Source organism: Rhipicephalus microplus, chromosome 6, assembly GCF_043290135.1.
Source record: "Rhipicephalus microplus isolate Deutch F79 chromosome 6, USDA_Rmic, whole genome shotgun sequence".
In the NCBI taxonomy this organism is placed as follows: domain Eukaryota; kingdom Metazoa; phylum Arthropoda; class Arachnida; order Ixodida; family Ixodidae; genus Rhipicephalus; species Rhipicephalus microplus.
The window spans coordinates 9,645,590-9,668,131 of NC_134705.1; the positions used below are offsets into that span (position 1 = coordinate 9,645,590).

At 44.9% G+C, this 22,542-nt stretch overlaps 1 protein-coding gene across 5 annotated transcripts in view; it reads right to left on the reverse strand.

Moving 5' to 3' along the window:
• Positions 1-22,542, reverse strand: part of LOC119168738 (Kv channel-interacting protein 4) — an 850,622-nt gene that overhangs the window by 632,773 nt on the left and 195,307 nt on the right. For 2 of the 5 annotated variants that reach the window (XM_075865792.1, XM_075865790.1), the window contains exon 1: positions 15,596-15,726. The exons of 2 other annotated variants lie outside the window; for them this stretch is intronic. The gene's annotated coding sequence lies outside the window, so the exon portion shown is untranslated. Of the gene's footprint in view, positions 1-15,595; positions 15,727-22,542 lie in introns of those variants that run through there. One more of the 5 variants, XM_075865794.1, reaches the window with a different exon arrangement.

Below are 22,542 nucleotides of genomic sequence, written 5' to 3' on the forward strand. Positions count from 1 at the left end.
AGTTTAGTCGAGATGATCAATAGGTATTAGGTTCCTTTCCTTTGTGGTGCGAGGAAAAAAGAATATTTAAAGAGTTTAGATCTGGCAACATAAGGGGAGAGTGTGAGGGGATGAGAATTACGGGTTTTCCTAGTCTCAGAAAGGGTTATGTAAAGACTGGATCTATAAAAAAATTTACGATTTAACAAAGAATGGAGAAAATTTAGTCGTTATATTTTGCGCCTCATTTGAAGTGTGTGAAAACCGTTAGAACGTATAATATCCATTACAGAATCCTCACGGCTGTATTTAGAAAAAGTGAATCGCATGGCTTTTCTCTGTATTCTTTCGAGACAATTAATGTTCGTTTTGGTGAAAGGATCCCAAATAATGGAGGCGTATTCTAACTTGGGTCTGATAAAAGTTTTATAGGCTAAAGTTTTCACGTCATGGGATGCATGTTTAAGCTTGTGTCGAAGTAGACATAATTTTCTGAAAGCAGAAGAGGCGGTGTTAGAAATATGGGTGCTCCAGTTGAGGTTGTTAGTAATGGTAACTCCAAGATATTTGTACTCCTTGACTTCCATCAATGAGTCTTGGCCAATGGAGTATGAAAACATCAGGGGTACTGTTTTTTTTAGTTATACGCAGAAGCACAGACTTAGAATAATTTAGCTTCTTGCCCTATTTATTGCTTCACATAAAAATACTGTTTAAGGCTGCACTAAGCAAGCATTGGTCTTCAACACTACTAATTTCGTTAAAAATAACGCAGTCGTCTGCGAAAAGACGAATATTTACTGGGGTTTGTATGACATCTGTTATGTTGTAGCAATAAATAACGAATAATAGTGGGCCAAGTACACTTCCCAGAGGGACCCCTGAGGTTACCGAGTCAGATTGTTGTCCGTCAATGATAACACACTGTTTCCGATGCATAAATAAGCAGATAACCATGATAAGATGAAGCCAGAAAAACCAAGGAACTCTAATTTGCAGATTAATTTTTCATGAGGAACTACATCAAAAGCCTTTTGAAAATCTAGAAAGATGACGTCCATTTGTTCACCTCTGTCAAGAACAGAAGCGAAAGAATGTATGACGGTATTTAATTGGGTGATTGCTGAAAGACCCTTCCTAAATCCATGTTGAAAAGAAGTTAGAATGTCATGCTCATTTAAGAAGTGATTAATGTAATGAGAAACGATATGCTCAATCATTTTGCAAAAAGATGATAAAATAGAAATTGGAAAGTTATTTAAAACTAAAGATGGGTCGCCCTTTTTCAAAATTGGTAATATGCGTGCAATTTTTCAGTCGGGTGGAAATATCGCGGATTCGAGAGAGACCTGACAGATTGCGACGACAAATTTGCTTAGTGGTTCGGCGTAACGCCGGAGGAAAGAGTTGGGAATGCCATCAGGACCGACGGAAGATTTTGTCTTCAATCGTAAAAGCATGTTAGGCACACCTTGTTGAGAGATATTGATATGCGAAAAGGAGGACCGTGAAATTTGAAAAGAAGGGGGAGTAGGCGGGGAGAAGACACTGTGAAAGTGGGCATTTAAAAGGTTAGCAATGCTTTTAGGGTTAGTTATTGCAGTACCGTCGTGGGTAATGCTCGTTATTGATTTGTTTTGCTCCTTAATAAAGTTCCAAAACTTCTGTGGGTCTTCCCTTATAAAGTTAGGTAAAGTGTTGCAGAAATAAAACTTCTTTGCCTTTGTAATAGATTCCGACAGAGCTGTACGAACAGTGGTGAAATTAACGGCAGCAGCTCCTTTTTTTCGTAATCGTTTGGCTTTACGTTTTAACTGAATGGTACGCCTGTTCATCCAAGGTGTGTCTTTAGTTGGTTTTACACGTTTGTTTGGTAGGAACTGATCTATGCAGAATAAGCACATGGCTTTAAACTTGGTCCAAAGCTCGAGGACGTCACTTGCACGAAATTCACAAAAACAAGATTCAAGATATTCTATTACACTGAGCCCCGCCGCGGTGGTCTAGTGGCTAAGGTACTTGGCTGCTGACCCGCAGGTCGCGGGTTCAAATCCCGGCTGCGGCGGCTGCATTTCCGATGGAGGCGGAAATGTCGAGGCCCGTGTGCTCAGATTTGGGTGCACGTTAAAGAACCCCAGGTGGTCAAAATTTCCGGAGCCCTCCACTACGGCGTCTCTCATAATCATATGGTGGTTTTGGGACGTTAAACCCCACAAAATCAAATCTATTACACTGAGATCATCAGCTCGTGCAAAATTTATCACAAACACAGGTGCATGCGTGTCAGGCGTCTCTTTAACATTCAACGAAAAGTGTACAGACACAATATCATGGTCAGATAGGCCAGGCTCGACAGATACACGATAATTTGAAAAACAACGATCAAGAAAGACGAGATCGAGCAGCGAGTTGATACCGGTTCCATGTCTAGTAGGCTCGCGAACTACTTGTACAAGGTTGTGTACAAGCTATAATTCAAAATAACGTTTGCGTCACGTACAGAACTGGCACCCGATTTGATACGATCCCAGTCATTGCCTGGTAGGTCAAAATCACCAACCACCAGAAGTTTATTTTTATTGAACTGTGAAATGTGGTCACTAATTTTTAATAAGTAATCAAGGGCTGAGTCAGGTGGCCTGTAAACAGCACATCAAACAAAGACATGACCATAAGTGTTTAGTTCAACGCAGAGGCTTTCAGTGTCCTTCGATTGGATCAACGAAATTACCCGAACAGACGACTTAGCAACAATGGCCACACTACCACCCCTACAGGTTCTATCTCTTCGAATTACTTTGTAGCCAGGTGGGATTAAGTCCTTATCACCAACGTCATCGTGTAGCCAGGTTTCCGTTAAAACAATAACATGTGGGGAGTGTGACAGAAGAACCGATTCTATTTGATTAGTTTTATTCACTATACTTCGTGCGTTAATGTTCAGTAATCTGACAAGCCTTTCCTTGACTGGTCAAGTAGAATGTACATTGGCACGAAAACCAGAAGTTATCTCACGTTGGTTTGTTGTTTCATTCCAGATGAATACATCATTATCAATCCGTAGCTTATCGTGCTGAAGTGAAACTTTCTTACCGAGCGACTTCTCATGCTTCGCACTTTCCCATAATAGCTTACGTTTTTTCAAAGTGACTTGGGAATAGTCATTCTGGACAAAAATGTTTGATCCCTTCAGCTTTGAAACATTCTTAAATATTGCTACTTTCTCGTTATAACCCTGTAGAAACATTATCACTGGTCTTTTAGATCCAGTCCTTCCTAGTCTATGAATACGGCCAATAGAGATGCACTTAACACCTAGCCTATTTTCGAGTGTTTCAGTAATAACTTTACGCTTCAGATCAGTTTCTGTCTCGTTTGGCTCTTCAAGGATACCATGAATAACTACGTTCGAGCGCCTACTTCTGACTTTGATATCGATAAGCTCGCTAGCGTGATTTTTCACAGACTCCTGAAACGTTTTTACTGAGTTTTCAAGACAACCTAAGCCAGCCATAGTACATTTCATATCTGAGACCTGGACCTGAAGCTGCTTAAACAACTCTCTAGTCTCAGCTATCATAATTTCCGTTTTAGTTTTTAAGTCGGCTAACTCATTTTGCAGCAGATTTTGATTATCAAGAATTTTGTGCGATAATTCAGCGTTAGTGGGTCCCGGATTTTCTTCAACATCCCCACTAAGTAACAGTTTTAGGCGCACAAAAACACTCATAAGGAATTTCACAACACTGTCGTGATCTTGTCGATCTGTCGTGATCGTGATCTTGTCGATCTCGTAGAAAGAGAAACCTTGATACAACCTGCCTGAAAAATAAGTGTGGCAAGGCTAAGCCACCTCTTATTAGTCTTACGAAGAGGTTGTTGTGGTTGATCCGTTCATACTGGCATTGCCACACGAAAATAGCAAGAAGCTATGAATTCTCTGAATATTGATGCTGGAACACGGCAGTACTCGCAGAAAGTAAATCAGCTGCGATACTAAGAAGATGTTGCATATTGTTGCGCAAGCGAAGACGGACAGATCACGGCCTTCATATTTGTGTATAAAATGGATAGCCCTTTGGTTTTCTCGGCCTACAGATCATCGTTGTTCTTATACTGGTCAAGCGGAACACCGAGGTATGTGTTAGGCTTGCTTGACCATTGAATCCGTTCATACACCGCTGGGTTCGTTTACCGATTTCCATGCCACAGCCCAACACACTTGTCTATGTTTACAATGCTACTAGTTGCATCGCAAAACCATCGTACAGGGCTCATGGTGGTGGGTATAATCTCCTGATTGGTACAAAATATTGCAACATCATCAGCATATGCGAATATCTTTACCTCACACACACCTAAATGAAAACCCTGTGCATTTAAATTTTTGTAAAGGCCACACACAAAGGTTGCAGGTGCAAAGTAAATAATAAAGGCGAAAGTGGGCAACCTTGTCTTACAGATGAACATACTATAATTCTTCTAGTTAACTCGCGATTCGCAATCAACTTCGTTGAACAATTGTCGTAAGCCATCTCAACACCCTTCGGTATCACAGAGCCAACGCTAACATATTCTAGCAATTTAAACAAAATGCTTGACAAACTAGATCAAAAGCCTTTCCTAGATTAATTTGCAACATCGCAACTCTTCTGAAGTCAGCTCACAGCACTTCATTATGCTTTGTATTACATGTATGTTCGTAAAAATTTATCTTTCTCTTATTCCACTGGTTTTATGTGGACCAACCAGTGTACATATAACTGTTTGCAACCGCATCGCCAGAAATTTCACTACTATTTTGTAGTCAACAATCCTCAATATTATCGGCCTAGGGCCAGGCACATATTTCTGTTTTACAGAGTCTTTACTGTTCGGGATCAGAACAGTGTTTGCTTTCTTGAATGAAGGCGGTAGGCTAGCCCTGTCAAAAGATTCCGCGAAATTTTTTTGTAAAACTGTAGCTTACTCTGCTTTGAAAGTCTTGTAGAATACTGCCATTGTCTCGTCTGGGCCAGGAGATTTCCCGTTATGCAATTGGTCTATAAATATTTCTATCTTTCCCACAGTTATATCAACCAATAAACCTTCTGTATCTTGGCAATCTAGCGTTGGCAAAAAGCTTAGAAAACGTTTTTCAGAAGTGGCTTCTTTAGGTATATGATTGGAAAGTAATTAGCGATAATCTTTTGTAAGTGCATTCTTCATATCTTCGGGTTTAGTCGTTAACTGACCATTATAATAAATTTCTGTGATGTCTTTAGCATGCGCATACTTTTTTCCTGTAGTGAGAAATCGCTGATTAGGCATTTATTCTGCAAGTAAGCTGTCTACTCGAGCCCTTATAACCGCACCTTAGAATTTAGTGACGTCGATGGCCTCGAGTTCGTTTTTAATATCTCTATTATTTTCATCGTAAAATCCAGGGGTTTTTTTGTTTCTGGCTTGCTGTATTCCACAAGTATCTTCTTGAAACTATTTTCCTCCACTCGTTCCTTGTACCGTATTTCTGTAGCCTTTTCAATGGCACACATATTCACAGTGGATTTAAAGGAATCCCAATTTTCCGGCCTGTTACTAATTGCAAGGGTTTTAAGTTTGTGTAATTTTTTACACGACTAAAAAACTTATCATCACTAAGTAGTTTGGCATGCAACTTCCAGAAGTCCTATATAAATGCACGTTTAGGAGGTTCTTTTAGGCCTAAGGAAAACATAACAAGTGAGTGATCGCTGAATGAGACTTGTTCAACATCAAAACCATCACAACCGTTTGCCAGCTCTAACACCACGTAAGCTCTGTCCAATCTTGCGTGGCTAGATCTCTGAAAGTAGGTATAATGACGCTTCCATCCGCCTTTAGCGAAGAAAGCATTATTCTGAAGGCAATACTTGTCAAGAGTCTTGTTTTAGGTAATTAGCACTGTCATCTTTTTTATCTAAGGAACTAGATCAATCATCTGCACTGAACACACAGTTAAAATCGCCAATAACAACGAGTAAGCTATTAGTTTCAAAGCTAGGACACAGTTCTTAAAAAAGGATAAGAGATCACGGTGCACACACGCCAATTATTCTGAATTTTGACTCTTCATGGGTAAAATCGCACAAAACAAACCTTCCTTACTAAAATGTAACCACTGTTTCTTCAACAATTTCAAAGCATTTCTCAAGGAATATTGCACACCCTGCAGAAGTACCTAGTGCATGGATAACACACACGTTATAACGCGTGCTGATAGGAGCAACCATATGTTCGGTACCACTCTCGCTTTCCACCTTTGTCTCTTTGACAGCAAGTATCTCCAAGTCTTTTTTTTTTCATATGAGACGCCTAACCTGACACTAGAGGTTTTTAGTTTGACGTTTTTGTGGTCCGCCCCGCTCCAGGAGCACCCGCGAAGCCGCAGCGGAGCGGCGGCTGATTTTCCTCTTTTAGTTATTCGTTGCCGGCAGCGAATCGGACTTTTGGCAGTTGCAGCACCCTCTTGTCGTTTCCATCGTCAGTAAACAAAATAAAAAACATTTTTTTCACGTATACAAAGCAAAACAATAACATATAAATTATCTTTTCATGAAGTATTTAGAAATCCACTTTCAATGTATTACCCGTCTATTTTTTTTACAAAGAAGCAAGCTCTGACTTGATAGTAGCCGCTCAAGACCCAGCGAGGTTCCGTTCCAGATCCACTGCAAGCATTCACTGTGTGTTGTTTGCGCTTTTCACGCATGTGTGATGGCGGCGTTTTTATTTTCAACCGTTGAAACTGTGTTTCCGCGGCTTGCGCTGCGCAGGTGATGGCGAAGCTGCAGCACTCGCGGAAAGCATGCCATCTCCGGAGGCAGCCATCTTGAAATGAGCAAAGTTTCCGCACGCACGAGAGAGGGCGCGCGCGTTGTCCCCCGTCCGCTTGCGAAAACGGCAGCGACGCACCGCGCTCCGCTTAGGCTGCTCGTAAGCGGACCGTATTCCCCGCTCCGGTAACCCGCTTAAGGCCTTAGCGGAGGGCGCATGCGCACTCGCGTTCCCGCTCCGCTTAGCTGCTAAGCGGAGCGTAAAAACGTCAAACTAAAAACCTCTACTGTTTACGCCTTGGAGACAATCCACGCACGGTAAGCTTGCCTACGCGAATCGGTGCAGTCAGTCGCATCATTTTCAACAAGTGTGAACAAACTCAGATGGTTAGCTCAACACGACCAGTGAGCGTCCAGGCTCAAGGCCAGAACGCTCAGTTTCTGCTCCGTTCACCGCGCGCAGGCGACGAGGATGCCAATGGAGACATTGCAGATGTGTTGCTCTTTTAACCACCGGCCTTGGGCCTTGGGCGACGGACGCTCGTGGCGTTGCTGCTTGCAGTTGGATGCCCTCTCGCTTGGCAAGGTAGCGTCCGTCCTCGAACGCTTTGACGGTGCTGCACTATCCTTCGACAGGTCGCAGCCGCGGTGGTCACCGCATTGCTGATGCGCCACTGCGTTCTTCTCTTCAGTCGTCTCCTCGTCGGTGACCTCAGACTCTGTCACCTAACTCCCAAAGCACTCAGGTTGTCCGCTAGGTCCGTGTTCCGGAGAACCGTCTTTCCTTATCGGAGCCGCAGTTTCTGCTTCGTCGGCGTCCATAATGTTCTAGTGACTGTCGTCTACAGCAGGAGACGCGCCGATAACGCTGGCAAACGTTCTAACACACTCCTTCCTGACGTACCCAAAAGCACGACACCCCATGCAGCCTGGCATCTAACAATCACGTCTGATATGCCCACGCCTTCGGCATCTCAGACAAACTGGCGCTCGTCCAGTCACAACAACACGTACAGAAAAGTTGTAAAACCTGAACAGAGGTGGTAGTTCCTCGACTGACACGCCTTGATTGAGGACCATCCGTAAAACTCGCGTCGTCGATTCTGCGAACTCAATTCCAGGAACACGCTACTCGTCAAGACGCACGTCCTTCACTTCCCCAAACTCAATCAGAGCCTTTCGAAGAGCATCTCGTGGGATGTGGAAAGCACCCAGTGAATCAACGTAGTTTCCTACTTACAAGGATCAATGATTGCACAATACTTACCTTTCACACGTGAGCCACCTTTGCCAACCACAGCGTCCTTTGCCTGCGTCGCATGCGAAACTTGCCAAGCCAGACATGGCTCACCTGAAACGCACCTATACCGCTGACAGCCATAAGCAGCCGGCTTCTTCAAGGAGTTCTCGAAAATCTTCGATTCATTAGGACCTCTTCAAAGGGTCCCCGAGAATAAAAACACAAAGTTCCATTCCTTCACCAGTCAGCAAAATCGGCAGTAAAAAATTGATGGCAGATCCACGAGGTGAGTGATGATGAGATTGGGTGAAGATCCTGGAAATAATTCTGTGAAATTTCCTTCCGTTAATTCGCCTGGCGATATGCGCGCTTCCTCGCCGCATTCCATTGTCGAACGTTTTCAAGATCTGCTTCGCGACGTTGACGTGCTGCCTCGGCCTCTCATTCCCGTACGGAAGGATCTTGCCGACGCTGACGTGCCGCTGCAGCTTCTTCTTCACGTACGGCGAGATCTTGGCGACGCTGCCTTGTTGATGTGGCTTCTTGTTCCCGTACAGCAGAATCTTGCCGACGCTGACGTGCCACTGCAGCTTCTTGTTCACGTACGGCGGGATGTTGCCGACGCTGCCTTGCTGATGTGGCTTTTTGTTCCCGTACAGCAGGATCTTGGCGGCGACGTCGCGCAGCTTCCCGGCGCGCTTCAGCCTCGCGTGCTCCCACTTAAGGGTCTCGTCTGCGAGTGCGCGCCACCGCTGCCCGGCGCGCCCGCCTTTCGGCATCCTCATCCATACGAGCACACACCGACGGCAACGAGCATCGGCAACTACAAACCTGTATTGATATGCTTTTGATTATAAAACCATTGCTTTAGAAAACATCTGGCGACTTTCGTTGGTTTATTTCATCAATCAACGGCGTTTTGAACAAACATTTTTTATTATTTAACCAAGCACAGGAGAAATCTCACCAGGTACTACTTTGAAGGTAAACAATGGCTGCTACTGGTAATGAGAGAAAGCAGAAGTCGGCTTTTAGTTAACGCGCACGCTGCGAATTTTTTATTGTTCGAACAACGCACAGGAGAAATCTCCTATCGGCACCGCCTTGGAGGTCAAAGCGTTAGACTGGTTACACACTACGGCTACGACTACGGAGCACGAACGGGTGCCGTTATAAGGAGCTTCGCCCATGAAAGCGGTAGCCCGGTGGAAGACACGAAGCACCTTAATCCCGGCCAGCGTCAGCCGTTTGTTCACCTCGCAAGGAGCAAGCCATCCCGCGTCTGGTCTAGTCGAGTCACCAAGCTACGCTATAACATGATTGTTGAGCTGTACAAGGAATCTTTCTCTGAAGAACGCGCTGAGCGACTTCATGTGTACAAGTCACACAGTCAAGATTGACGCGATATTCCTTTCCACACAACGATTGCGTTTTGATTCGACAGTGACGAACGGCTTTCAGGCAGCGAATGATGTGCGGATATTAGGAAGAGTGCAAATATGTTTTTCGAAGCATCCACGTCTTGACTCTACAAAATCTCAAATTGACTGGAGGATATTGTCAGCTTGCTGCCAATATTTTTGTTTTATTTAATAGTCTGTTAAATTTTCGCACTTGTACGTATGATTTAAAATAACTTGTTCGGTACACATGCGTGCATCGAGTGAATATTGAGTTTTTTTTTTTTTTTGCGCAAGCGGCGATATAGCAATATACGTCTGGCGTGGCAGTATACATATTTGCACGCAGTTATATTGATACCTACAACTAAGAAACCACCGAAGAAATTACTAATGCAATCGGCTGAAAAAGTATGCCAGTGTGTTAGTTCACTAACGCGTACCAACTTACCAACACAAAATCACGTGTTTTTACATATGAGTCAGAGAAGTCCCGGCTACTGTGCTCAGAAGGAATATTTTGGTGACAGCCTGCGTTGCTGAGAGCACGACACATTGATCGTCGCCGCTTCTTGTGCGGGCACCGCACACGCGAAGAACCTGTTGATTTAGGCTCAGGGACTTCTAAACTGTACTTCACAGTCATTCTTACACGTCATAAATATGCCTACTCAAATTAAAAAGCGCCGGCAGGAAGCACACCACCGCGGCCGGCACCATAGCCCTCGCTAGGACGGGGCACTGGGCAAGGCTGCTCTCGAAGCAGCTGAGTTGCGATGCTTGAAGTTTCTGCAGATGACCTTCGCAACATTTCTCTCTGTTACCTAAACTGTACCTGAAGTAAGTACTAGGTCAATCATTGCCACACGTGCATTTACGGAGTGGCGATACCAAGTGACAGCCGTTTTTCTGGCCTTCGCTGGCAGTATACAGCCGGCTTGCCAGTGTATACAGATATATGCAGGTAAAACAATACCACTAATTAAAAACCACATCCAAAGAAATACTAATACAAGCCACTGAAAACGTATACGCGATGAGTTGGGACTGTTGAAATGTCTTCATATGAGCTTAATTGTAACTGTTACGTGAATGAAGCAGAAGAATAAGCATGGTCGGACATTCATTTACGTGGTGTGGCGCGTTTTCTCTCGCCTCCGCTTGGAAACCTTGAGAAGCAATCGAAAGAGCTCATTTACGTTTCGTTTACTTCGCGGCAAAAAACAATTTCCTGTTTCCGTTAGGAGTGGCGTCATGCTCCAGGCTTATAAACACTGCAACTTAGAATCGTTACAGCAATGCACGGCTGAGGCGAATATCGCCGGTATACGTGGCAGCATTGCGAAAACGGCGCATCATAATTGCTGCGATACGTACGTGCGCCGCAACAATTACGTATGCTCGGTATCTACTAGGGGAGCATCTCTCCGTGCCGTCAAATCAAGCGTTTTATAATCAACGACAGTGAAACATTCTACGACACACGCTATACTAATGTGCACGCTGCGTTGTTAGAAACAGTGCATGCTTCAGTATTCACCAGTGCTTTCCAGTGAAAATTTCAGCGCTTCCAGCGCTTCGCAGTGTGTACCAGCATCAAAAAGGTTAAGCCAGTGCCCCTACCAGTGCGACACAGCTATTACCCTGTGCGCCCAGCGAAGGGACAGGAAACACCAGCATGTACCAGTGTCTCCAGCGTGTACCAGTGCGAGAAAGCGTACTAGCATCACGCTGGAGACGCTGTTTTTTGCGATAGGGACGTAGCGGAGAAGTTTTGGAGAGATTTATACAGTATAGCCGGGACAGCCGTGGTTACAAGGTAAAAATTAACAGTAACACAGATTACGGCGGTGTCTGTGTTGTTTATACGACCTTCGATCGGCTCAGGCTTCTCACATTGATCTTTAGGTGAGTTTTGTTATAGCGCGTTCAGCCTTGTTTGCGTCGCATCAGTAAAAAGCCAAAACTTGCCGTGTAAGTAGACCGTTTTCACGTTTTGGAACGTTTTTCTCCCGAGCTGGTCGCCGCTTGCGCTGAGCCTAACGAGGTAAGCCCGCGCCGTTGAGATTCCAGCCACATTGACACTATATACGAGCAAAGAACTGCCAATCGGCCCGTAGATCGGGAAATCTGGCAAAGAAAAAAAATACGCCTTACGATGAGCAGAACGCGTAAGTCACTGCTGGCCGCGTCGCCATTACCGGGTACCGTTCTCACTCTTCTCAGGGCTTATTTCGAGAAAAATAAAATATCAGGTGTAGGGGGAGGACAAAACCCCCAAGAGGTGACAGAAGACCGCGGTTTCAGTCTGCAGGCACCAGAAAAACTGGCACGCGTTCGGCAGGCCCTAATACTAGCTGTGCTACTATTAACGAGATGAAGTCGACAACGGCCGAGGCCCCGCGAGGCCGCAAGAACGGCTTCGAGCATAGACTCTAGCTTCGCCAGGTGTTAATGCAAATTCCGTGCAAATACGACGATGTCGTCAAGGTAGACAAGTTGGGTGTGCGATTTCAGGCCGGCTATTACAGGTTCCATGATTTTTTGGAATGTGGCTGGTGCCATGCATAGTCCAAAAGACATGACCTTGAATTCGCATATTTCACCCTGCGTTACAAATGCTATCTTCTCACGGTTACAACCACTGGAAACATTAAAACAGATTCCACAAGACACTACTTCACTTCATACACAACACCGGGCTAACAGCACACACTTATTACAAAAATATTGTGCCTTAAAGGCAAGTCTTTGTCCCAATAAAAAAAGTGCATCAGGATTAACGCTGAAGCCTAAGAAGTGCCTTGTCGCGTACGATATACTGAAATTTCTGGGCTACTTCGTCAAAGCCGAGGGTGTCTCCCCTCACTCCGCAGAAACGTAAGCCATAGCAAGCCTCCCGAGGCCGAAAGACGAGAAAGACACGTGGCGATTCCTCGGTCTGTGCGCTTACTGCTGGCACTTCGTGGGAAACTTCGCTAAAATCGCCGAATCGCTCACGCGCCTGCCGAAAGACAGTGTTCAGTTTTGCTGGAAGGTAGCACAGCAGAGCGTAATCGGTGAACTGCGAAATTGCCTAAAGCACCCGCCTGTGCTTGCTCATTTCAGCCATTCTGAAGAGACATAAATATACACAGACGGAAGTTACTTAGGCTTGGGCGCTGTGCTCGTACAAAAGCAGAACAGCTGCGAAAAAGTAATTTCTTACGCCAGCAGTCACCTTTTCCGAAGAAAGGAGCTATTCGGCCTCCGAAAAAGAGCGCCTTGCGATAATATGAGTCATTTCATAGTTTAGTTCACACGTCTATGGCAGGCCGTTTAAGGTAGTAACCGCCACCAATCGCTGTGCTGGCTAGCAAACTTGAAAGAACCCTCATACTGCCTGGGGCGACGAAACCTGCACCTGCAGGAATACGACGTCTCCATTGTTTACAAATCCTGCAGGAAACATTCGGACACCAACTGCCTATCGCGCGCTCCTGCCGATGAGCCGCCACAGGACCCCGAGAATGACGTCCCGTTTTTTTGGTATCGTGACAGACAGTGACCTTGCCACTCAGCAGCGTCCCGATCTCCAGCTACGCGCCCTGATCGAACATCTCGAAGGACACAGCGCCGCAGTGCCAAGGATTTTTAAGGGCAACTGCACCGCTTTTGGTTTGAAAAGTTTGGTGCTCGTGAAGAACTTTGTTCCTCCATTGAGAACAAAGAACCTCCTCGTCGTTCCCGCTGGTCTCCTCGACAAAATCTTGGCAGCGTGTCACGACAACCCGACATCGCGGTACCTCGGAACGGCCCGCCGCTGGGAAAGATCAAGGCGAAGTAGTACTGACCACATCTGACATCTAACGTGACCCACTACGTCAGGAGCTGCCACGATCGCCAGCGCCGAAAGACGCCGCCAACTAAACCCGCGGGCTTGCTACAGCCGACTGCAACACCATGGAGTGCTTTCCAACAAATTGCATGGACCTTTCTGGACCATTCCCACGTCACAAGCCGGAAACAAGTAGATTGTAGTAGCCACGGACAACCTGACGCGCTACGCAGAGACCACCGCGCTCCAAAGGGGAACTGCAGAAGTGGTCACTAACTTTTTCATCCATCAAGTGGGGCGGTGATATGCAGCCCTTGGAGTACTAATCATGGACCACAGAACGGCATTCACTGTCGAGCTTATGCAACATGTCTTACACTACAGCCATGGGGATCACTAGATGACCACGGCGTATCACCCAAGATGAACGCATTAACCGAACGCCTGAATAAGACGATGGCGGAAATTTTGTCTATGTGCGTCTACGTTGAGCACAAGATGTGGAAAAATGTACTGCCTTTTGTCACGTTCACGTACAACAGAGCTTCTAAGAAACTGCTCAAGTGCCCTCATTGAAGCTTGTATATGGGCGACAGCCGGCGACAATGCTCGAAGCCATGCTTCCACATGCAGAAGACGATGACCTGAACACCGATGTCCAAGGATACCTATAATGCGCGGAAGAAGCCCGCCAGCTGGCTCGAGTGCGTACAAAATGCGGACACCTCGTGGATTCCGGACGCTACAACCTCCGACGCCACGACACCGATTATGATGCAGGTCATCTTGTCTGTGTTTGAACCCCTACCCGGCGTTATTGACTATGTGAGAAGCTCTTTCATCGGTATTTAGGGCCCTATAAAATTCAGTCGCGTGTCAGCTCACTCATCTACGAAGTTGTCCCCAACGGCGACCATGGCATGTCACGACGACGAGCGCGGCCCGAAGTTGTCCACGTGGTTCACAACGCCAGATGGCTTTTTCTTGACTACTTTTTTTCATTAGTAGCATCGAGCCGATGCTTTTTTTAGATGGGGTGGAGGGGATGCTGCGAGCTGTGCTTTTTCGTTTGTGTTTTTCGGCTAAGATCTGGCTGCACCCGATCTGTTGTGGGCCGCACTCACACTGTGCTGCAAGCAAAGTGCATGTTTTCCTCTCCCCAAGACTATCTCATTGGATAGGGAGAGCTTTCATCCTGTCACCATTAGACCAGCATTACCTGCGTAAAAGGATGTTGGTGAAGATGATTACGGCAAGGTACAAGAATGCTCACACTAGAAGCGCAGCGATCTTCGTATTTTCCTCCGACGTCGATCTGTGTGCCGTTTCTTCGCCACCTGTATTCCTTCTCAATTTTAGTCTTATTGCTGAGCATGAGTTCGCTCAAATGAAACAGGTCCTCCAAAGAACTCTGAGGCGTTCCTGGCTATTGACAATATGCTCACTTAGAGTACAAAACCAAGTGTGGCATGGGCTTGATCGGGCCCTTGTTTAGGTGATAAAGTAAAGCTTCATTGAGGAGAACACCTTGTTCGAACTTGTCACTCCATTGAAAAGAGTGCGGCTGCGCACATTTGCAGTCAGATGCTAAGGCGCTTTAAGTTTAGAAGAGTAAGGTGCGCGAGAATTTCAAGAAGCGTTGTTTGGATGTCTGGCAAAGCATGCGTAGTGGGGCTCATTATCGCGCTGTGTGCCGATTGAACTGTTCGCTTGAGCATCAGGCACTAAATGAAATCGTGTTTGTTCCCCTTTGGATTTTGACCATTGGTGATTTCAAACCAGTATGCATTTTGAATAAAGCTTAGTTGATAGTTTGCGGTGTGTTTGCACGGGTGATGCTGTGTCCCTGTTTTATTGCTAAAGTCTACTATAAAATTATAGGTAGCGGGCGGCAATTTAAAGCTTACAATGAATCGTCATATTTAGCAGGGGAACTACACGTGCGTTGCCTATATTAAAAACATCTCTTTATTCATTTGGCGTTCTTATTCGCTGTGAGGGATGTTACAGATTCGCGAAACATATGAAGACAGCCAGAGAGAGCGTGCATTCGTGGTTTTCCCCCTATAGTTTCTTTTCCTCACGTTCTTTCAGCCTGAATTCACGAGCCTTAATTTTTTCACAAGGTACCTTGCTTGTACTTGGCACTCAGCAAAAACATGGATCAACTTGAATTTTTACAAGGTGTGCTAAGAAAGCCTGACTTGATGACGACAATAGCTGCATTCAATTATAACAGAAAATGCACATACTAGATAATGCGACAGGCAAAAGAAAACCAGAGTGGCGCACGGGCTTGATGTGGTACGCATTATACGCTCAGGCAGCTGTATACGCAGAAAAAGACAACTGGAAAAACACTCACCTTTTTTCCACCAGACGAACTAAAAAAAGCAGGCGGAAATAAATTAGTTCTCCGCGAAGAGTTTCGATTGCTCGCTCAGTGCTCACACAACTGGCCGTGTTACCCGACGAGCGAAGCTAGTGTGACCATCAGCCCTCAACGATCGTTGCGAGCAACGTCGCGATTGTTGTTCGTGGCAGGCGGTCACCTGGCAACCACACAGAGACACGGAGTGTGGATAGCACTCTCCTGTTTTGAACCCTTTCAGATGTGGCGAGCAGAATCATATAGTGTGTCCGAGAAAGCTATTGAGTGCGCATGTAGGAGAACAAAATGAGCAGCATGTTTACTCATTAGTATTTCAACGCAAACGCTTGCAACGCACTTGCTAAAGCGATAAGTCGGTTTATATTGTAAGCAGTCACAGTGAGCTTCTTCCTCTCCTCACTCAGGGTTCCTGCCGTGTTCTATTTTGGCTCGTGCACATGACGTGGTGTGGCGCGGCCTCCGAGGCTAATCCACCTGTCTAATAAGACCACGCCAATTTACTGTGCCATGAGGTGTCCTGATGGGGACGCCGTCACTCACTCGGAGATAGCGTGGGTTTTTGGACGGCTCCTTAAGAGACTTTTAAGCTAACTTACAAAATCTCAAAAATTCTTGCTAAGCTCTCGCAGAATGTAGTGCAACATAGCCGCATGAGACGCTTGTCGTCAAGATTTTGGGCGATGTGAACCCACAAACCAACCATGATTCAACATGAACCGAAACGATGCTTCTAAATATACCTTCACATTTGATCAGCATGTCATGACTCTTGTTACTCCACTTTGTCTCCTCCTTAAGGAACTGAAAAAACAACACAAGTATTCGCCGAAGCGTTTTACACTGAAACTATTTCGCACATAAGTGTGTTATCGTCGTGTTAGTGATGTGTGTATAAAAGGCAACCAGAGTTTAGCCACAAGACGTGGAATTCGAGGACAGAGCAGATGATGACATCCGATCCTGTGGCAACCTTGTCTAGGCCAGAGGCAGAAATATTCTCCAGCCTGGAACATTGTTCGTTTTAGAGTGACGCTGTCGACCTGGGGCGTTTTTGTTGTAGACAAAGCACACGGTATAACAATTTAGGTGATGACACTGCGCCAAGCGGTGCGTTCAGATTGTGTGCGCCGCCTGGGCTGTTTCCACTTGTTGCGACAAATTGTGCTCGCGGAGGATGGGTCAAGGCGCTCACTGGGGAGAGACTGTGATCCTCGTGTAGAACATTATTGCGGTGGAGCCTCGCTTGTTTTTTACGCTCGATATACTCATATACATGGTTGTCAATAAATTATACACGGTGACTCTGCTGTAACGAAACTGATTCCCTAACGTTTTATATGCAGCCTATTAGCTAACAGTGTGTTTGTCATATAAATGTTTCGACAGCAGCAAGCGTTGACCTGGAGAGTGGTCGCATTTCGACGCGACAGCACTCAAGAGCTCCTTTCGCTGAAATTCTGGTGTTGGCTTCGGTAGTGCCGGCGTCAGCATCTTTAGTTCAGAACAAAAAAGCAGCATTGTACGTCAGGGAAAACTTGAGGCGTTTTCAAAAGAAACCTAAGCAGGACTAATAGTTGGGCTAGTTGGTGATACATTATAAGCAGTACTAGCGCATAAACTCACGGAACTCTTCTCTTCGTACCGGGAGTTTGTGCGCTTTTGCTGCCCATAATAAGAAATATAGCCCGAGAACAAAGGCAAGCTAGCTATTAGGAAAGCGATAGCCTGCGTGCGTTTGTGTGTGTATTTGAGTTCATGTGTGCCTGCGTGTGTGTGCACGCATGGGGGGATATCGCTGTTGCGTTCTGTTCGCTTGGCAAAATGAACGAAAAACTTTGCCAGAAAACTTCCAATTAATGTATCACGACACTTCTAGCGTTCTATGAGAAACCTACTTTGACACGCTTCCCTTTGCCAGTCTTACTGTTTGCGTCACAGAGATGACTCCATTTCGACCTCTGCCATCGTAAACAGCATGGTATGGGAGGATGAATTTCATTAGGTCCCGAAGGTCAACCCTGAATTAACACACACACACCCATTTCGAGCTGGTGCAATCAGCCATACCTTGTGCTATTTTATTAGGCCGCGTGGACTTCAACTGGATGAAGTGCTTATCAGACAGTGAAAACGAGTACACTGCCTAAATCAGTATATTTCGTAAATCTCGTCCTTACGCTGACGACGCCAGACGCCGACAATCATGTTGCGTTAGATGAGGCATCTAAGGTTATCTAAAGCCTTTGCGTTAACAAACGTTGTTTTGACGTAAGCACCGTCGTCAGAAGTGTTCGTGCAACGTTGCAAAACAGTGACGACGAAGTGTTATGGACATCCAAAAATGAGAAAGTCTGGCTTGATGACATGAAACACAACAAACTATTCGTAATCACTTAAATATACTGAGCGTTAAAAATATAAAAACATGGCTGCATCACAGAAATAGTATGAACAATGATTTCTGCTCAACGTTCAATTTTCCTTGGTCCAAATAGGCATAGATGAGGCAGCTCAAAAACTGCCATCCGAATTTAAAACAAGAAATCAACTTTCCGGCGGGATGAGCAACTGATTCGCCTGCACATAGGCCAACAATATCACTGTTTTGTTGAGAAGCATTCTTTTATTCACAGGGAGGACGCCCATCATTACTGAAGTCGAAGCGCTGCCTTTTGCATGTGTGCCTGTTGATTCATCATCGCCATGCTGTTGACTTCTGCACTCCATGCGCAATTCGTTGGCACTCTTTCAGCGGTCATTCAAGGTACTTCAGATGCAGTGGAACCTTTTGGTCCCTGTCATTTCAGAGAATAATAAGTCGGCAGTAGAGCCAGCCGTTTTCGCAGAGCTTTCGTGGTTTTTCACTGCACGGTCAGGTATATTGGGCAGCCCCGGTGAAATGACAGACACATCATCTGAAGTGAGCTTAGGTATCTTGGGTGCGCTCAACAGGTATTTTCTCTTGTATTCTGCATCATATCTGGCAGAGATTGCTTCTTCCGCCAACTTTTTCGCGCACACATGGTCAGTAGGCTGCAAGGCACTGTCAGCTCTCGAAATCGCCCACTGACACTTATCCAAGCACTGTGGTTAACATGCAGCCTTGAAAAGCGACAAACTGTCTCTTCAAGCTTTCGGCGCCCCAACTTGCGATTCGATACAAAACAACACTTGCCCATATCGAGGCGCAACACGGACAAGACAGCTCACGCGTACTCGGGTTTATATGCAGCGTCGAGGTTTACGTGCACTGACTCAGAAAGAGCGAATCGTCCCAACAAATGCACTGAAAAAGCTCAGAGGTAGCGCGTTTCTAAATCGAAAAATCTTATGTACATGAAGCTTTCAGAAAGATGGGGCTGGATTCACAAAACTTACTTACGAAAACATTTTAGCGTAAGAGAATTTTTGTTGCGTAAGTCGATTCACGAAACGAAAAAAAGGTCGTAAGAGGCGATCGTTGTCACATCGGCCGCTGCTATAAAGCGCGCTTTGACTGCGTGGGAACATGTCAGCGATGGTGATGCAGTTGCTATATTTGCTTACGTCACCGAAAAGTGCTCGTAAGTGGATTCACGAAGCAAAGTTGTGCGTAAAAACAGCGTGACTGAGAGAAAATTATAAGAGTAGTCCGGACCACTCTTAGGAACAATGTGGCTACTTAGAGCCTGCCGCCGCGGCGGTATACTTTGGTGCCCTGGTGGTGCCTTGTCTTAACTCCTATGACGGCCCTGCAGCTTGCTAACCAGACAGGATATGGGCACTCTACGAGATGGACTATGAACTGGCTGACCACGCGACAAGACAAAGGAAATGGATATCATACCTTGGGTTAAGGAATTCCCGGAAGACCGAAAAAAATAGCTAGTCTTTGAAGCTGGGCTTCAAGAAGAGCTCAATAAAAGAAGAAATCAACCACACCCTCTAGACACTAGCAAAATGGACAATCACTACTTCTACGAAAAAATTGTGTCCTGTGTATCTGTTTGTCGGTGTACACACAATCCAGACATCCGGTGAAATTTGAAGTCTTTGTTCAAAACCTAGTCATATTGATGTAGTGAATACATTCATACTTGCAAACAATGTCGAAAGAAAGGAAATATTACGCATATTTGAGGCGCAAAGTCTGGACGTAAGTATTTCGTAGTTTTTTACTTTAATGGAATACGTATTTTGTAGTGTGTTTTCATAACAGAAAATGTGCAGGCACGTATATATAAAGAGCGTATACAGTTTCTTACGCTGCACTGACAACGCGGCTCTATGAACAAAAAAGTGGGTGTTCTTACGCTTCCTTAAAACTGCACGGTGCTTCCACCTACCAGTGTCTCTATGTTTTACACGAGCCAAACAAGATATAGACAATATATCACGCGTTTTGCAAGGCAAAAAGCGTCGTAGTATTCCCTGCAGTTCTAACTATTTCAATTGTCGGCCAGCTTACCAGCTTATTCGCAGCACTAAAAGAACATCCCACTGACCTAAAAAGAAAAACGAAGATACCCAATGGAAAGAACAAGATGATTAAGTATTGAAGGCGATTATGAGTAAGCATACAAGATGTTTCACTTAATTAGAACCAAATGTGTGTTTTTGAAGCGCTTAAATGCCACCGAACGAAACCAATGTGGCCATGTCATAAGGTTTATTGTCATGTGGTCCTCATTATAGTATTATTCATTGTGCCTGATTGGTTAGTTATTTAAGCTTAATATTGCTCATTTTTATATTCCCTTTAGGGCCAAGCGCTATTCGTCTCATTGCACATTTCAGATGACCGAAAGAATTGTTTTTGTCAGTGGACAGGTTGCATGGCGAATATATTCTGGCTTTTAAAGAAATTACCTGCAATTAAAACACAGGACTGCGCTCACGTTCTATCGAACCGCAGCGCTCCTAAACGTGCCGAGAGCGAAAAAACTGACACGCAGATCATCAGCCTATCACTTCTCACTGACAACAATGTTTGTTTATTGAGTGCGTGGTCAGAATTGTTGACGCTTCGTGCAGACGACGCTTCCAGCCAAAGCCGCTCAATTCATCGTTATCGACGTGCCATATTTTCCACACAGAGGATGTCCGAGAGCACTGAAGCACAATTGTGGAGATATTAACCATATAGTCTTTCTTGGGATATGTCAACGCAGAAATGTTGGTCTGCTTTTCCTTTACCTTATGTTACTCGATTCAGTAGAACGGCGAAAGTTTAATCCATTCTTAAGCAACCATCTATGTTGATCTGGTTTTAGTATTCATACGTGCTGAAACTGGCAAACAGGAAACGAATATTACGCACACTTGTAGGCAACAAGGCCACTAGATATTGCGTTATTTTATTTTGGAATGCATAGATAGGTAACTATAATGACCACAGTGCTTAATACGCAGTGCTGGCAATGTGACGCTATGAACCAAATAAAAACGTATTAACAAACAGATCTTGAACATCTTCTTCAGAAAACGAACTAACCGTAAGTGGACGGGGCAAAGTCATGAAGGCGAAACTAAAAATCATAGCTTTCATTTTGTGTGCACGCCCATGCATTGTACAGAATGTAGAAATAGTAAGCAAGATCCGATGCAGTGACCATTGAACGGTAAGAGCTCCTTTCACATAGATATAAAAAGTTAAATACAAAAACAGATATTAAAAAACAAATTAATGGACAATCAGTGAGAGCGAAAATACAGCAAATCAGAGCTACGCTTCAGAATAGATTCGAGGCTCTAAACGAGGTAACCTACGTTAGCATTCACAGAGTGAAAGACAATTTTATTAGTATCCTAAAAGAGTGTGCAAAGAAAGTCAGAGTTACAGTCACCAGACAGGATACTGGCAAACTATCTCAGAAGATGAAATACCTTCTTAAGAGATGACAAACCATGAAAGCCTCAAATGCAGCTGAAAAAAGAGAGCTAGTGAAGCTTTCGAAGTTAATCAATAGGCGTAAGGTAGCCGATGTCAGCAGGTATAACATATAGAAAATAGACTGATTGATTGATTTGTGGGGTTTAACGTCCCAAAACCACCATATGATTATGAGAGACGCCGTAGTGGAGGGCTCCGGAAATTTTGACCCTCTGGGTTTCTTTAACGTGCACCCAAATCTGAGCAAACGGGCCTACAACATTTCCGCCTCCATCGTAAATGCAGCCGCCGCAGCCGGGATTTGAACCCGCGACCTGCGGGTCAGCAGCCGAGTGCCTTAGCCACTAGACCATTGCGGCGGGGCATGGAGAAAATAGAGCAGGCTGTCAAAAGAGGCAGAAGCGTAAATCTGCGAAGGCAGACGCGCATAGCTAAAAAATCGGATTTATGCAGTAAGTAACAGTGAAGGCAACGTCATAACCAATATAGATAGGACAGTCAAGTTGTCGGAAGAGTTCTATAGAGAACTGTACAGAAGCCAAAGCACCTAGGATGATATCATGGGAAACAATATTAGTCCAGAGAAATTCGACATCCTACCAGTAACGACAGAGGATGTAGAGAAAGCCCTAGAATGAATGCAATGCTGCTGGTGAGGATAAGATAACAACGAACCTCCTGAGGGATGGTGAACAAATTGTGCCGGAAAAACTGGCCACCATATACGAAGTGTCCCTTGATGGGAAGGGTACCAGAATCTTAGAAGAACACCAACATCATGAAAGGAGGCGTCAACGACTTGAATTACATACCGATGAGCTTACTGTTCATTTCTTACAAAGTATTTGCAAAAATCATAAGTAATAGAATTGTGAGTGCAATCAACTGAATAACCAAGCAAGATTTCGTTCAGGCTACCCCACAATACACCATATTCACAGTATGAATCAAATAATAGAGAAATGCGCCGATAACAACCAACCCCTATGCATAGCCTTCATAGATTACGGGAAAACAGTTGATTAGATAGAAATATCTTCAGTAATGC